At 36.9% G+C, this 16,537-nt stretch overlaps 1 long non-coding RNA gene across 2 annotated transcripts; it reads left to right on the top strand.

Annotated features, from left to right (window-relative positions):
* The first annotated feature begins 11,622 nt into the window (after positions 1–11,622).
* On the top strand, positions 11,623–15,710 carry LOC110265949 (uncharacterized). 2 transcript variants are annotated; one of them, XR_002352644.2, is made up of 3 exons: positions 11,623–12,571; positions 14,618–14,799; positions 15,045–15,710. It is a non-coding gene; the product is annotated as an uncharacterized LOC110265949 (long non-coding RNA). The 2 variants fall into 2 exon arrangements; XR_002352645.2 differs by having other exon boundaries at positions 11,762–12,571; positions 14,618–14,726.
* Positions 15,711–16,537: the final 827 nt, after the last annotated feature.

Below are 16,537 nucleotides of genomic sequence, written 5' to 3'. Positions count from 1 at the left end.
TATGCCAAAAAAGGTATAAAATATCCACTCATCATTTAGCCTCATTCACCACATAACAACACAAAAGACAGCTGCTGGAATTAGAGAAGAAGAAAGGAAGTTTATCATTTATCTTTTTCTTTATTTTCTCATAACTTGAGTTACGGTGCTTCAATTTGTGTGTCATTTGTGGCCACGCGTAGCTTGATGCGTGAGCATCTTTCCTATCTTTTCTTAGTAACTTAGATGTGGATTTGTTGAGTTTTTAGGAGATTTTGGTGTTTTAGACCATCATATATACTACTTTGAGTTGTAATGCTACTTTGTTAATTACAGGTAAAGTTTATATGAGCTTGATAGAGTTCGTGTAGAGGAAAAGGGGGAAAACTGGGTGCTGTCAAGCTAGCGCTAAATGCCATTACCTGGCATTTAGCACCACAAGCCTCGTACTTCGAGCAAGCTTTCTGCGAAGCTAGAACCAAATGCCACGACCCGGCGTTTAGTGCCATGTGCCTTGTAAATTGTGCAAGGAATCTACGAACGTGGCGGTAAACACCACTACCCGACGTTTAGCGCCAGGTGCCCAAAAAGTTAAAAGTGCATTCTATTTGGTGGCGCTAAATGCCACTGCTCGGCATTTACTGCTAGGTCTGTGTTTCCAGGTGGGAACCAAATGTGCAGCAACAATCCACAAAAGATATTATTAGATTTTAGAATTTTTAATTTTGTATCAATTAGGATTTGATATAAAAGGAGAAAAGATTCATCCCTTCTGGTTCTCTTCTCTTCTTCTTCCTCATTTTGCAATTTTTACTTTTTAGAACTCAAGATTTTTCTATAAGCTATGAGCAACTAAACTTCCATTGTTAAGGTTTGGAGCTCTGTTTATTTTACTAGACTAATATTATTGTCATTATACTCTTAATCAATGCACTGATTTACATTCAAGGATTGATTTCGTTCTTCATCCTGTCAGTTAGAGTTTATTTAAAGATAACTATTTTCTATTTGAATTCTTGTCGAATCTTAGAAAAGTTATATTACTAGAATTACATCTTGAAATCAATTCCTCACAACTCTCTAATTATCAGAATTTAATGTGATATGTGACATATAATCATCTCATCTTTGGGTACTTAGGGATTGTGTGGCTTATAAACTAGAATTGGACTTAACATTCTAATTTAAATTAAGTGACGAAGAAATTGGTAGTTGATTGGGTTAAAGGAGATTAAATTACTAAGAAATTAAGGTTTAATCACGTAAGGTTTGCTATGAATTGAATCTTTGCTAAACCCATAAATTTAAACATCTCCACCTTAACTTTTTCTCATCTATTTTCACCAACCATTTACTATTTGCTTTCTTGCATTCTTTGATTTATTATTCTATGCTACTTGAACTTGAAACCACTCAATTTAGCTTGTCTAACTAGCCTAATCACTCAACTATTGTTGCTTAGTCCATTAATACTCATGGGATCGACACTCACTCACCTGATTTATTACTTAGTACGACCCAGTGCACTTGTCGGTATTTGTGGTATTCAAAATCCACACCAAGTTTTTGGTGTTGTTGCTGGGGATTAACTTTGATTGACAACTACCCATTGTTTAATTTCCTAGATTGGACGTTTTCTTGTTTAAATCTGATTATATTTCTTCCTTAATTGTTATAATTTATGTGTTAATCTCCTTTACTTTAATTTAATTTATTTTCTTATTTTTCCTTTATTGTTTTTGAAAATTTCCTTTTCTTTTATTTAGTTCATTTTATTTTATTTCTTTTTGGTGCGTTGAATTTGACTTTGCACAACTGAACCAGCAAGTGCACTGGGTCATCCAAGTAATACCTGAGGTGAGTCAGGATCGATCCCATGAGGATTGTCGGCTTGGATCAAATAGTGGTTATCTTGTAAATCTTAGTTAGGCGGATAGAAAAGTTGTGTAGTTGTTTAAGTGCATAAAAGTAAAATAAAGATAACGTTACTTAGTAATTGTGAATTCACTGATAACAAGATGGTTAAGGCTTTAGAGATGCTTTGTTCTTCTGGATCAATACTTTTTTACTGTCTACTCCAACTGTGAATGATTTCTTCTATAGCAGGCTGTATTTGATCAACACCAGTTTGAGCAGCCGCCAATCTTCCTCTAGGCTGAACACCAGGTTTAGTGTGCATCCAGTCTGAATGAGGGTGAAGCTCCTGCAGTTCATCCCGTTGGTGATCCTACTCAAAATTCCACTGACAAGGTCAAATCTTTCGGATCAGAGAATGCTGCACCTTGATTTTAGCCTTTACCACAAAGATCCTAATCTCCCCATACCTCGGCTGAACTGATGTCTTGAGAAGTCCTAATGAAGTCATGGATTAGCCGTTTAAGAGATGTATCCTCAAGCTAGTGGTTCATTGATATCCGATGAAAGACGCTCGCTGAACCCATGTAGAATAGATCCTGATGTTCCATCCTCAACTGATCCATGCTAGTGCTTAGTTCTCCAGAAGAAGTGTGCAATTGATCCAAATAAAAATTTTTAGGGAGGAAAATACATCCCTTGAGGCATCTCAGGGATTTCCTATTGAGGCGGCTCCACATGCTCTTGCTGTGGTCAATGTGCCGACTCTCTAACATGCTCTATCCTTCTTTTAGTGATGGGCTTGTCCTTCTTAGGAATGGTAGAAGTAAAAAAGCAAAGCTTTTACAACACCAAAATTAAGAACTTTGCACGTCCTCGAGTAAAGAATAGCAAAAAGGGAAGAAAAGAGTAGAAGAAAGGAGAAGGTGGGGGTAGGTGGAGATTCTGTGGGCTCCATTGATCCTGAAAGGCTAGGGAATCGAATTCCTTACCCCCTTGTGGGCGTTGAACGCCCAGCTCTTGCTCCTGGCTGGCATTCAACGCCAGCTTGATGTTCCTTATAAGGCATTGAACGCCCTTTGGGGTGCTCCTTCCTGGTGTTCAATGCCAGTCTCTACCCCCTGGATGGCGTTCAACGCCAGCTTTGCTGCTCCTCATGGGCGTTGAACGCCCACTCTGGCCCCCTTGTCTGGCATTCAACACCAGCAAGGTCTCTACTCTAGGGTGTTCTGTTTCCATCTCTGACTGTTTCTATTTCTGTTCTAACTATTGCACATGATCACAAACATTAAAAAACAAGGGAAACCTCTAAAAAAACTAAAATAAACTCAAATAAAAATAAGCAAAAAAATAAAAAATAATCTACCCATGGTTGGGTTGCCTCCCAACAAACGCTTATTTAATGTCATTAGCTTGACACTCGATCGCTTACTTTCATCCTCTTCTTCCAGTTGGTTAACAGAAAGGACTCCATGGGAGAAGAGGAGGAGATTAGTGCCCTCAGATTTGAATTTCTCCTAACAAGCTTTCTTTTAGTGTGATGAGCTTGATTCTCCTTGCTTGTTAGGGTAGGGGTTATATTATTTCTCTATCCCCTATGCATCTTCCTCTTGGGAGCTTTCTCCTTGGTGGGTGAGGACTGCCCAACACCAAACTTAAGTTTGATGTCTGGGAAAAGTATATGAGTTTTCACCAAGGGAGAAGGCTTCAGTATTGTACTCTGCATGGCAGTACCTCCTTTGTCAGGGGGTAGTGGAGGTTGAAGGACCTTGATAATCATGTAATCTTTTGTAACCTCATCACTAATTTTCCTCTCCCAGCATCAGAGAGGTTTCTTCCAGTAGATAGAGACCATTGCTCCAAAACCTCAGTAAAAAGAATATTGAACTGCAGCTTTTCATAGCCTTCCAAGGATTGTGAGTAGTGCTCATCTTTGGTCTCTTTTTGGGACATCTGAGTGTGTGGCACTTCAGGCTTTCTTCCCATAAGAGGGATGTGCAACAATGTTCTTCTAGCCTCTTTTTGAGTTTATTCTTTATTTAGTTCCTCAACAGTGTGTACCATCTTAGGCTCAGCCTCCTATGTACTAATAAGGGCTAGACACTCTTCTCTTATCTGTTCAGATAAGTGTTGTCTAGTTTGACTCAACTGTCCCTCTATAGTTCTGTTAGAGGCTCGGGCTTCTTGCAGCATCTCTTGAAATTTCAACATTTGTTGTACAAGGGAGTGCAGCTACTGGGTTAATGAGTCACTTTGCTCAGGAGGGTCTGACTCAATGGACATTGTCTTAAGCTCTCCTTTCATTGGAGTCTCATTAGATGAGTACAGATGCTTATTGCTAGCAACTGTCTCAATGAGCTCGTGAGCTTCCTCAATTGTCTTTCTCATGTGGATTGAACCACTAGAAGAATGGTCTAAGGACATCTTAGCCATATCTGTGAGTCTATAATAGAAGATGTCTAACTTTACCCATTCTGAAAATATTTCAGTAGGGCATATCCATAGCATCATTCTGTACCTCCCCCAAGCATCATAAAGGGATTCATTATCTACTTGTTTGAAGCCTTGAATGTCCAGTCTTAACTGGGTCAGCTTCTTTGGTGGAAAGTATTGATTCAAGAACTTATCCACTAGCTAACTTCAAGTTTTCAAGCTTGATTTGGGTTGATTATCCAACCACCTCTTTGCTTGACCTTTCACAGCAAATGGAAAGAGCAATAACCTGTAGACATCTTGGTCTACTCCATCAGTGTACACTGTGTCAGCATATTGCAAGAATTCAGTAAGGAATTCTGTGGGCTCCTCCTGAGGAAGTCCCTGAAACAGGCAGTTTTACTGTACTAGAGTGATTAACTGTGGGTTGAGCTCAAAATGAGCTACTCCAATGGGAGAGATACTAATGCTACTTCTGTAGAAGTCAGGAGTGGGGGCTGTATAAGACCCCAAAGTTCTCCTAAACTGTTCATCCCCATTCGGATTCATGGTGAACTCTTCATATTCCTATACACACAGTCAAGAAACAAGGAAATGAGAAGGTGTGTGCCTCTATATCAGAGTATAAAGCACTTCCAATAAGATGTCTTAAGAAGAGAAGAAGAATAGAGGTAGAGGGAGAGAGATGGAATTCGAATTTTTTTTTAAATTAAAAAGAGAAGAAAATTAAATTATTTTTTTATTTTAATTAATTGTTAATTTCGAAAAAAAAGAAAGAAAAATAAAAGATTTTAAGACAACTAATTAATTAAAAAGATTTGACAATTTTAAACGTGGTTTTCGAGAATAGAAGAGAAAGAGAGAGGTAAGAATTTTCGAAAAAGAAGATAGAAGAATTAGTTAGGAAGTTGTGAAAAAGAGGAAAGAGAAAGAAGAGTAGAAAAGAGAATAAGATAAGATAAGTAAGTAACTAATCAATAATATTTGAAAGTAAAGTAAAAGATTTGATTTTGAAAATTTGAAGATTGGAATTTGAAAATTAATTTTTTGAAATTTGAAATTTGAATTTAAAAAGAAACTCATAGAAAGATTAAGATTTGAAAGAATAAGTTAACAAGATAAGATATGATTTGAAAAGATTTTGAAAAAGATTTGATTTTGAAAAATTTGAAATTTAAAATTTGAATTTAAAGTAAGATAAGATAAGATCTTTTTGAAATCAAAGAAAGATAAAAAGATAAAGTAAAGATTTGAAAAGGATAACAAGATAAACAAAAAGATAACTAACAAGACACCAAACTTAAAAGTTTTAAATTTAAAACCTATTAAATTCAAAATTTAAAAAGGAGAAACACAAAAAGACACCAAACTTTAAAATTTTAAGATCAAACAAAGAAAAAAGCACCAAGAACACTTCGAATACCAAGAAGAAAAACCAAGAACAATTCGAACACAATGAAGAACACTCAAGAACAATTTTCGAAAAATTAAAGGAGAGAAAAATCAAGAAACACCAAAGAGACACCAAGCATAAACTTTTTAGGATCAAGGATTCAATTTTTTTGAAAATTAACAAGAAAACACAAAGAGACACCAAACTTAAAATTTTTGAAATCAAACAAGGAGAATAACCAAGAATAATTCAAATATGAAGAAGGGAAAATAAGAACACCTTCAAAAATTTAAAGAAAAGGATAGAAACAGATGGGACACCAAACTTAAAGATTGACACAAGATTCAAACAAAAGACAAAGATTACTAAAGAAAAGAAAAGGTTTTGAAAATTTTTTGAAACAGAAAACAAGAAATAGGTAAAACTCAAAGTAAAAAAAATCAAAAGAAAATACATAGCCAAAAATAGAAAAGGTTTTGAAAATTTTTTAAAAGAAAACAAAAGACACAAACAAAAGAAAAGATAAAGATCAAAAAGAAAAGCAAAGATTTTTGAAAAATTTTTGGTTTTTTCGAAAAAAAAAAGAAAATAAAAGACTCAAACAAAATTAAAAAGTACCTAATCTAAGTAACAAGATAATCCAGTAGTTTGTCAAACTCGAACAATCCCCGGTAACGGCGCCAAAAACTTGGTGTGCGGAATTTAACTTCACACAACTGAACCAACAGGTGCACTGGGTCGTCCAAGTAATACCTAAGGTGAGTCAAGGTCGATCCCACGAGAATTGTCAGCTTAGATCAAACAGTGGTTATCTCGTAAATCTTAGTTAGTTAGATAGAAAAAGTTGTGTAGTTGTTTGAGCGCTTAAAAGTGAAACAAAGATAACATTACTCAGTAATTGTGAATTCAATGATTAGAAGATGGTTAAGATTTCAGAGATGCTTTGTTCTTCTGGATCAATACTTTCTTACTGTCTGCTCCAACTATGAATGATTTATTCTATAGCAGGCTATATGTGATCAACGCCGGTTTGAGCGGCCGCGAATCTTCCTCTAGGCTGAACACCGGGTTTAGTCGCATCCAGTCTGAATGAGGGTGAAGCTCCTACAATTCACCCCCTTGGTGATCCTACTCAAAATGCCACAGACAAGGTCGAATCATCCGGATTAGAGAATGATGCGCCTTGATTTTAGCCTTTACCACAAAGACCGTAATCTCCCCATACCTCGGATGAACTGATGTCTCGAGAAGTCCCCAACGAATTTGTGGATTAGCCGTGTAAGAGATGTATCCTCAAGCTAGTGGTTCATTGATATCCGATGAAAGACGCTTACTGAACCCATGTAGAATAGAGATAACTTTTGACGGTTCAACTCAATCATAAGGTTGAAGAACAAAGATACATCTTAGGAGAGAATCAAACACGAATTGAAAGAGAATAGAAGTGCTTTTATTAATCCATAAAACTCAGCAGAGCACCTAACCTTAACCTAGGAGGTTTAGTGGCTTATACTGTACATAGAACAATGTAAAAATGTGTAAAGTGGTGGTAGAAGATCCTAAACAAGAGTGATCTTCTCATATATATACTAAGCTAATGACTAAGGATTATAGAAATATGATAAACTAGTCTTTTAGTGCAAAAATCTACTTCTGAGCAAAAGAGTAAGCCACGTGCTAGGACTCTCTAGGGGCGTTGAATTCTGGCTATGGCCCCCCTTTTGGGCGTTGGAGGCTGGTCACCTTCTTGTGGGCGTTGGACGCTAGAATAGGGTTGGTGGCTGGTATTGAACACCAGTTTTGGGCTTTCAATTCTAAAGCAAAGTATGGACTATTATATATTTCTGGAAAGTCCTAGATGTTCACTTTCCATAGCCATTGAGAGTGCACCATTTGGACTTCTGTAGCTCCAGAAAAGCTCCTTCGAGTGCACGGAGGTCAGATCCTGACAGCATCTACAGTCCTTTCTCTGCTTCTACATCAAACTTTTGCTCAAACTCCTTAACTTCAGCCAGAAAATATCTGAAATTGCATTAAAACACACAAACTAAAAGTACAATCTAAAAATATGAATTTTGTACAAAAACCTATGAAAATATAATAAAACTTAAACAAAACATACTAAAAACTATATGAAAACAATGCCAAAAAGCGTATAAAATATCCACTCATCACGTTTGCCTAGTTTACCTCATTGAGAATTCTCTTCACTATGATGTAGAAATTCCCATTTTTTCTTATTTTTCTATTTTTTTTTGAGTAGGAACAGGGACAAGGAAACTCTTCTCAATTTTGATCCTAAGATTTAAAGGACTGTTAGAAGACGTCAACAACAAGATAGAGCTTATAGAGTTGTTGAAAGTCTCAAAGACAATTCTGAGGAGGAAGCTGAAAAAACCACTATGGAGCCAAATAACAACGACATTGTTGCTCCTTATGCTCATGAGAAACCAAGGAGAACTCGTGGCTCTTACACTACTTAAAACCCCACTTTCTATGGTAGTAGCATTGTTGTCCCCCCCTGTGAATGCTAATAATTTCTTGAGTTGAAACCTCAACTCATTACTTTGGTGCAATAAAACTATCAGTTTCATGGACTCCCGCAAGAAGATCCAAACTTGTTCATCTCTAATTTTCTGTAGATTTGTGATATAGTCAAGACAAAGGGAGTCCATCCTGATGTTTATCGGTTGTTGTTCTTTCTTTTTTCTATACAGGACCGAGCCAACTAGTGGCTTGATACACAACCTAAGGAGATCCTAGATATATGGGACAATGTGTTCAAAAAATTCTTGAATAAATTCTTCCCACCCCAGGGACTGACCAAGCTAAGGACTGATGTTCAGACCTTCAGGCAACAAGAGGGTGAATCTCTCTATAAAGCTTGGGAGAGGTACAAGGTAATGCTCAGAAAGTGCCCTCCCGACATGTTTTTGGACAGGATACAGTTGCAGATCTTTTATAATGGGATTACTCAGGCCACCAGAACTTCTTTGGATAATTCTGCAAGAGGATTTCTTCACATGAAGAAGACCATTGAAGAGGCTCTAGAGTTGATTGAGATGGTTGCGGACAACCAGTATTTATACTTTTCTCAGAGAACTGCCACGAGGAAGGGAGTCATAGAACTAGATGCTTTAAATACTATTCATGCTCAGAATAAAACCACATCTCAACAAATAAATGTCATTATTCAATACTTATGCGGGTTACAAGTTTCAACTATTAATACCCAAGATGCTCCTTATGACATGAGTGGTGGATTTCCTCAAGGTGAGCATTAGGATTATAGTCAATTTTCCACTGAACAGGTTAATTACATGGGCAATTCCTCTAGACCCCCCAATAATGATCCTTTTTTAAAGACTTATAATCCAGGGTGGAGGAATCACCCAAATTTTGGTTGGAGAAATCAACCACAGAGGCAACCAAATTTCAACAGCAATAACTCTTCTCAAGGTAATTTCAACGACAACTGTCAGTTCTAGCCCTCTAAATAATACCATGTGCCCTCTCCCTCTTAGAAACCTTCTGACTTGGAATCATTAATTGCAAAACTCTCCAAGAATACTAATAGTTTCATGCAGGAAACCAGAGCTTTAATTAGAAACTTGGAGGTTCAAATGGGTCAGTTAAGCAAGCAAGTAGCTGAGAAGCCTCCTCACACCTTCCCTCGTGATATAGTGCCCAACCCAAGGAAAGAGTGCAAGACAATACATCTGAGAAGTGGTAAGGTAGCGGGTATAGAAGCTCAGGTTAGTGAGGAGTCGGTTGAAAAGGACAAGGTGGAGCATGCCCCTGAAAGGCACCCAAACAACCCTTTCTCGGTTGATGTTGAGCAATATGATGAATCCACATTTCTTGGTATTTATTTGCTTTAATTAAGTGGATTTCATTCACTTTTCTTGCATTTATTCATTGAAATAGCATGCTTTTGTGAATTCTTTCCTAATTGTACTTAATTGTGAAAAACATGCTTTTCATGCTTAAATTGCCAACTTTAATTCACTTTTCTCCCATTCGATGCCTTGATATGTTTGTTTGAGTGATTTAAGGTTTTAAAGGCAAGAATGGCTTGAGAAATTGGAAGAAAATCATACAAAGTGAAAGAATTCAAGAAATGAAGGATTTGTAAAGCTGTCCATCCTGACCTCTCGGTACAAAATTGATCATAACCTGAGCTACAGAGGACCAAATGAAGCAGTTCCAGCAGCATTGGAAAGCTAACCTTCAAGGCTTCAAAATAATATATAATTCGCTATAGTGGACATAAGTTTAAGTGTGCGTACGCACGCAATTTATGCGTATGCATAAGTCAGAAAATCAGCAAGTGTGCGTACGCACACACCTGTGCGTACGCACAAGTCTTGGCACGTGAGCTCATTAATTACAAATTGCTGGGGGGTGAATTCTAGGCCTCCAAAACCCAACCCAACTCATTTCTAAAGCTATTTTAAGCCAAAGTGAAGATGGATGAAGGGGGGAGCAATTAGGTTTAGGTTTTTACATGTTTGGCTTAGTTTTCTAGAGAGAGAGGCTCCCCCTTCTCTCTAGAATTTAGGGTTTTTGTCTTAGTTTCTTTTTAATTTTTTTCTTTAATCCCTGTTTTAATTTAGTTTCATTTATGTTTCTATGCTTTCTTATCTTTATCTTCTTTATTTCTTTTGTCATTTTGTCAATTTTGTCATCTTTGGTTTTATGAACACTCTTGTTACTTTTAATTTCATTTAATGCAAATTTGATGTTTTATATTTCTTTAATGCTTGTTTGAGTTCTTGTTATTATTATCCTACAATTGGTAGTATATATTTTTTTTTATTGCAATTTATGATATTTTCTCTTTTATGCATGCTAGGTGTTTGATAAAATGTCTCTTCTAGTTTTTGTATAGTTTTTCACACTCTTGGCTTGGAATTGGATAATTAGGTGATGTTGAATCATAGATGTCCTTTGATATTGTGATTAGGATTGTTAGTTGGTTTGGTCTCTAGTGACGCTAGTCTTTTACTAAGTTAATTAGTGAGTTGATTAGGACTTGTGGATATTGAGATCAATTATGCCCTTTTGACTTATTATCGATGTTAGAATAGACTAATTGGGATTAGTTCTTAGCAATTATCATGTTTGTGGTCTATGATTATGATAGGAATCCTCAATTCTCCAATCCTTGCCAAGAGTCCTTTTTGCCACTTGAATTCCCATTTTTGTTTTACTTGCTTTGAGTTTAATTCTCTTGCATGCTTACTCACTTCCTTGCATTTTAATTTCTTGCTCCTTGAAATCACAACCCCCAATCCCTCATAGCCAGCAATTGAACACTTCATTGCAATTCCTAGGGAGAACGACCCGGGAGTTTGAATACTCTTGGTTATTTGATTTGAATTATGACTATTCTTTGATTTAAACTTTGATTGAGAGTTAATTGATGGTCTAGACTATGCTGTAACGAGATTCTATTTTTGTGAAATTCTAGATCGACATAAATTCTCACATCAAATTTTGGTGCCATTGCCAGGGACTTATAATGGTGTTACATTGTTGGCTTTTGTTAATATGTGAATATGTGAATAGTTTATTTTTGATTGGTTGTTTGTTTTTGCTTGTAAATATGTCTCTTGGTTGTTAGCTTACCTTAATAGATTTTTGTTTTAAAATGCATATGTGAATAGTTAGTAATTTTGTTTTAAATTGCATGTTTAAAATTTTTAATTAGTTTTTGGATTGTTGAAATAGTTTTGGGTAGATTTTTGTTTGTGCATATTACAAGTTCTTTGAATAATCCATGATTTTGATTTGAAAAATAAAATTTTAGATTAATTTTAAAGTTTAATATAAATAGTTGTATATTTTTATTAATTTCTTATTTATATGAATATTAGAATGTTGGGTAAAATTCTATTTTAAAAAAAAATAAAATTCAACTGTGCGTACACACATATAGGTGTGCACGCACACTTCAATTCAAGGCTTCTGTCCACGGTGCTCACATGGTGTGTGCGTACACCCAATAGCCCTTTACCCATGAATGCGTACGCACATTATTATTGGTGCGTACGCACAAACGCAAAAAAAAAAAATACCCCCTTGTGGTGCGAATCCCTCATCTTCTCTGCTCCATCTTCTGCACCATCATTACCACCACATTGCCTCACCGTCCACCCACCTTCACCACAACCGCCGGTGACCGCCGCAACCGCCGTGCCCTTTCCCCTTTCTTCTTCCTCTCTCCCTATCTCGGCCTCACCTCAGCAAGTCCAGAACTCACCGCGTCCCTCTCCCTCTTCTCACCATCGCCGCGACAACTACCACCGCTGGCCGCCATCCAGTTTCCCTCTCCTCCTTCTTCTTCCTTTTTCTTCTTTCTCAGCCTCGCCGCACCACTCTTCCCTGTTTCACTGGAATGCAAACTGGTCTCAGCTCGAACCAGAGTCCACTCTGCTCTTCCTCCTCTTCGCGCTACCTTCCCTTTTGGCTTCAACATCACATTGCAACCTTCCCTTCCTCATCGATCCTGTCTCAATCTCCAGTCTCAACCACCTCGTCCAGCCCCCCTCCCTCTACCTTTTCCGTCGCCGTCAGGTCCAGAGACCACAGGGTCCTCTTCTTCGCGACCTCCTTCTGACACAGCCCTTGTCTCTCTCGTTCTTTTTGGGTTGAAGAACAGAGCAAGTTTAAGCTCCTGTTCTCTTCGTCTGAGGTGAGTTCCAGCTGTTGCGACACCACCCCTGTTGCTCTTCACTGCCTTCGAAGGCCAGAATAAGGCAAGGCCCATGTTTCTTTGCTGCGCCCCTCCTCTGCTGCTGCCATTGGATCAGCTCCACTACCAGGCCAACTGAGTTGCTCCAGCCGTTCACTCACCATCATCAACCTTCTTCTTCCCTTCCCTTCCTCTGTTCTAATTTTGCTTCCCAGGTTCATATTTTTCTTTAATTGAGTTCTGTTTTAGTCATTAGTTTACTGCTAGTTAATTTTGTTTAGCTTAATTTAGTTAGAAATGCATGTTAGTTGCTTAGGTTGTTAGAGAATCTGGCGTGGATAGTGGATTTAGGTTTGTTTTGATCAATAATGCTGTTTTGGAATGTTGCTCTTTCATTGATTTTCCCTGTGCTGAGTTGATTTGTTCATGCTGCTGCATCGTCTTATTGCTACTCTACTCTTGCTGAAGGCTATTATAAATTTCAATTGTGATTACTGCTAAGTTCCTGTTTCAATTTGAACTTCATTGTTTGATTCAGTGATGCTTAATTGTTTGAACTCATGCTGCTTGTGATTGGTTGTTACATTCAAAGAATAGAATGCTATCCGGTTGTTAATTATTGCTTTTTCTTGTTGGTGGCTGGTTTTTGAAACGTACAATTCCTAGATATGACTATTGCAGTGATGATGATTTTGATAAATTTCTGAATTCGAGTTGTTATTGCTGCTGGATTGTTCATTATTGCTGTTTTGAGGTTGTATCTTGGGCCATTATTTGCTCATTGCTGCTGAGTCCTTATTTCAAATTAAACTTCATTATCAGATTGAGCTATGTGTAATTGTTTGAATTTTTATTACTTATAATTAATTGCTGAATTCAATGAAAGGAATGCTGACTGAATCAATTACTGTTGTTCCTTACTACTGTTTGGTGCTATATGCTGGGCTATTGAGTGCTCCTTAGCTGTTTGTTTGGATTCATTGCTTATTTGTTTTGGCTGAATTGCTCATGGCTGTTTTACTACTATTTGTTGGCTCATTTGCTTACTTCCTATGGTTACATGTATGGTTTTTGTGTTTTTAATTGTCAATGAATTCATAGGAAGTGTGAATTGGTTGATTGAAATTGGAAAATAGCCCAATTTACTGCTGAAATGCTGCAGGATTTTTCCTAACCTTGTTTCATTAAATGGCATCGTCTTATTTGGTGCAACAAGATTCTATTTGACAGATTTCTGTGTCAAAAAGAATCTTGTTTGCTAAATGATTTTGGAAATTTCCTCAAGAGCTTCCTTACAAGTTTTGGTTAATTCTTTAACTTCTTTGCTTCTTTTAAATTGTGTGTTCTTCTTGAGCATTGAATATGCATTAATTGAGTTTTAAATTGACTACAAACTTGAAATTCTTTTAAAAGAAAAGCCTCTTTTGCAAGCTCTCACAAGGTTGAAGATTTCTTTTTACCTATGTGACTAAGTTGATTCCTTTTTTCTTTGCCTAAATTATCTTAAGTGACATAGAGCATAAACTTTTCAATTCTTGTCTCAACCTTGTAACCTTTATGCCTCATTGAATTTGGTGTTTGAATGTTCTTTGGCTTACTTGTTTCTTTATGTTTCTAACTTAGTCAACACCAAATTGTTTTAATTTATGCCAATTACTTGTGATTGATATTTACTTGATTATGTGCTCTACACATATATGTGCATCACTTGTTTTGGCATTTTGAATTGTTGAGAAGTGAATACAAACTTGCTTGTTTTGAAACTTTAGAAACTTTTTCGAATTAAGGAACTTTTGACTATGCACCTAACTTTTGAATTTTTGCTTGTTTTCATTTCTTTAATTAATTTTTTTCCTCCTTTTCACTTGATTTTCTACCTTTGTTTCCTTTTCAACTAATTTTTCTTTTTCTTTGCCTATCTTTTAACTTTGCTTGTCTTTTTCATCTAACTTTTCTTTTCACTTTCAATTAACCATTTTCCTTTTTACTAACATAACTTTTAACTTTTAACTTTCTTTTTAATTTTCAACTAACATTAACTTGTAACTTTTAACTATTTTCTTTCTCTTTGTGCATAGTAACAATGCTCCTTCCTTCTTTTATTCTTTGATAAACAAGCAAGTTAGCTTTTCCCATGTCCTGAATTTGATTGGAAGTTGTTTGTGTTTGATTTAATTTGATTCTCATGTATTCTTCCATTCAAATTTTTATTATCTGTTCACTTCATATGCTGTTTTGTAACTTAGCTCTTTCGGTTTCAGCACCACCATCACTCTTGCAGCCACTTTTGTATGGTGATACAGTGACGACTCCTTCCACTCCGCATGATCGTGAGCACCGAGGACGGTGCTACATTTTAAGTGTGGGGAGGTTAGCAACGCTTTTTGGGTGACAATCTTCATTTCTGAACATTTTTAGTGTGGTTTCTTTCTATGTTTTTTTGGTACGTTGTATATATTTTATCCTTTTAAGGAACTTTTTACTTAGTTTATTACACTTTCTTAGTTTATTGCACTTTTCAATTTTGCTTGTATATTGATGAACGGATAATTTATACGCTTTTTGGCATTGTTTTTAGTATGTTTTTAGTAGGATCTAGTTACTTTTAGGGATGTTTTTATTAGTTTTTATGTTAAATTCACATTTCTGGACTTTACTATGAGTTTGTGTGTTTTTCTGTAATTTCAGGTATTTTCTAGCTGAAATCGAGGGACTTCAGCAAAAATCAGATTCAGAGGTTGAAGAAGGACTGCTGATGCTGTTGGATTCTGACCTCCCTGCACTCAAAGTAGATTTTCTGGAGCTACAGAACTCGAAATGGCGCGCTTCTAATTGCGTTAGAAAGTAGACATCCAGGGCTTTCCAGAAATATATAATAGTCCATACTTTGGTCGAGTTTAGATGACGCAAAAGGGCGTTGAACGCCAGTTCTACGCTGTAGTCTGGAGTTAAACGCCAGAAACACGTCACGAACCAGAGTTGAACGCCAAAAACATGTTACAACTTGGCGTTCAACTCCAGAAGAAGCCTCTGCATGTGTAAACTTCAAGCTCAGCCCAAGCACACACCAAGTGGGCCCCGGAAGTGGATTTATGCATCAATTACTTATTTCTGTAAACCCTAGTAACTAGTTTAGTATAAATAGAACCTTTTTACTAGTCTTTTAGACATCTTATGATTTTTAGTTCAACTTTGGATCATATTGATCATGTTTGGGGGCTGGCCATTCGGCCATGCCTGAACCTTCATCACTTATGTATTTTCAACGGTAGAGTTTCTGCACTCCATAGATTAAGGTGTGGAGATCTGCTGTTCCTCATGATTTAATGCAAAGTACTACTGTTTTCTATTCAATTCAACTTATTCCGCTCCTAAGATATTCATTCGTTCTCAAGAACATGATGAATGTGATGATTATGTGACGCTCATCATCATTCTCACTTATGAACGTGTGTCTGACAAACACTTCCGTTCTACATGCAAACAAGCTAGAATGAATATCTCTTGGATATCTAATACAGGGGGCCGAGTCTGCGTTATTAGTGTCTTCGTGGTATAAGTTAGAACCCATGGATGGCCATTCCTGAGATCCAGAAAGTCTAAACCTTGTCTGTGGTATTCCGAGTAGGATCTGGGAAGGGATGGCTGCGACGAACTTCAAACTCGCGAGTGCTGGGCGTGGTGACAGACGCAAAAGGATAGTAAATCCTATTCCAGTAGGATTGAGAACCTCCAGATGATTAGCCGTGCCGTGACAGAGCATTTGGACCATTTTCACAAAGAGGATGGGATGTAGCCATTGACAACGGTGATGCCCTTACAGAAAGCTTGCCATGGAAAGGAGTAAGACTGATTGGATGAAGGCAGCGGGAAAGCAGAGAGTCAGAGGAACGAAAGCATCTCTATACGCTTATCTGAAATTCTCACCAATGATATACATAAGTATTTTTATCTTTATTTTCTATTATTTATTATTATTATTCAAAAATACTATAACCATTTGATATCCGTCTGACTGAGATTTACAAGATGACTGTAGCTTGCTTCATACCAACAATCTCCGTGGGATCGACCCTTTCTCACGTAAGGTTTTATTACTTGGACGACCCAATGCACTTGCTGGTTAGTTGTATCGAAGTTGTGACAAATTATGAATTAAGATTAGAGCACCAAGTTTTTGG

The sequence above is a fragment of the Arachis ipaensis genome, chromosome B8 (genome assembly GCF_059453495.1).
Source record: "Arachis ipaensis isolate K30076 ecotype BB chromosome B8, ASM5945349v1, whole genome shotgun sequence".
NCBI classification, from domain to species: Eukaryota; Viridiplantae; Streptophyta; class Magnoliopsida; order Fabales; family Fabaceae; genus Arachis; species Arachis ipaensis.
Note: the sequence above shows the minus strand (reverse complement) of the source record. Positions and strands in the feature narration are given on the sequence as shown.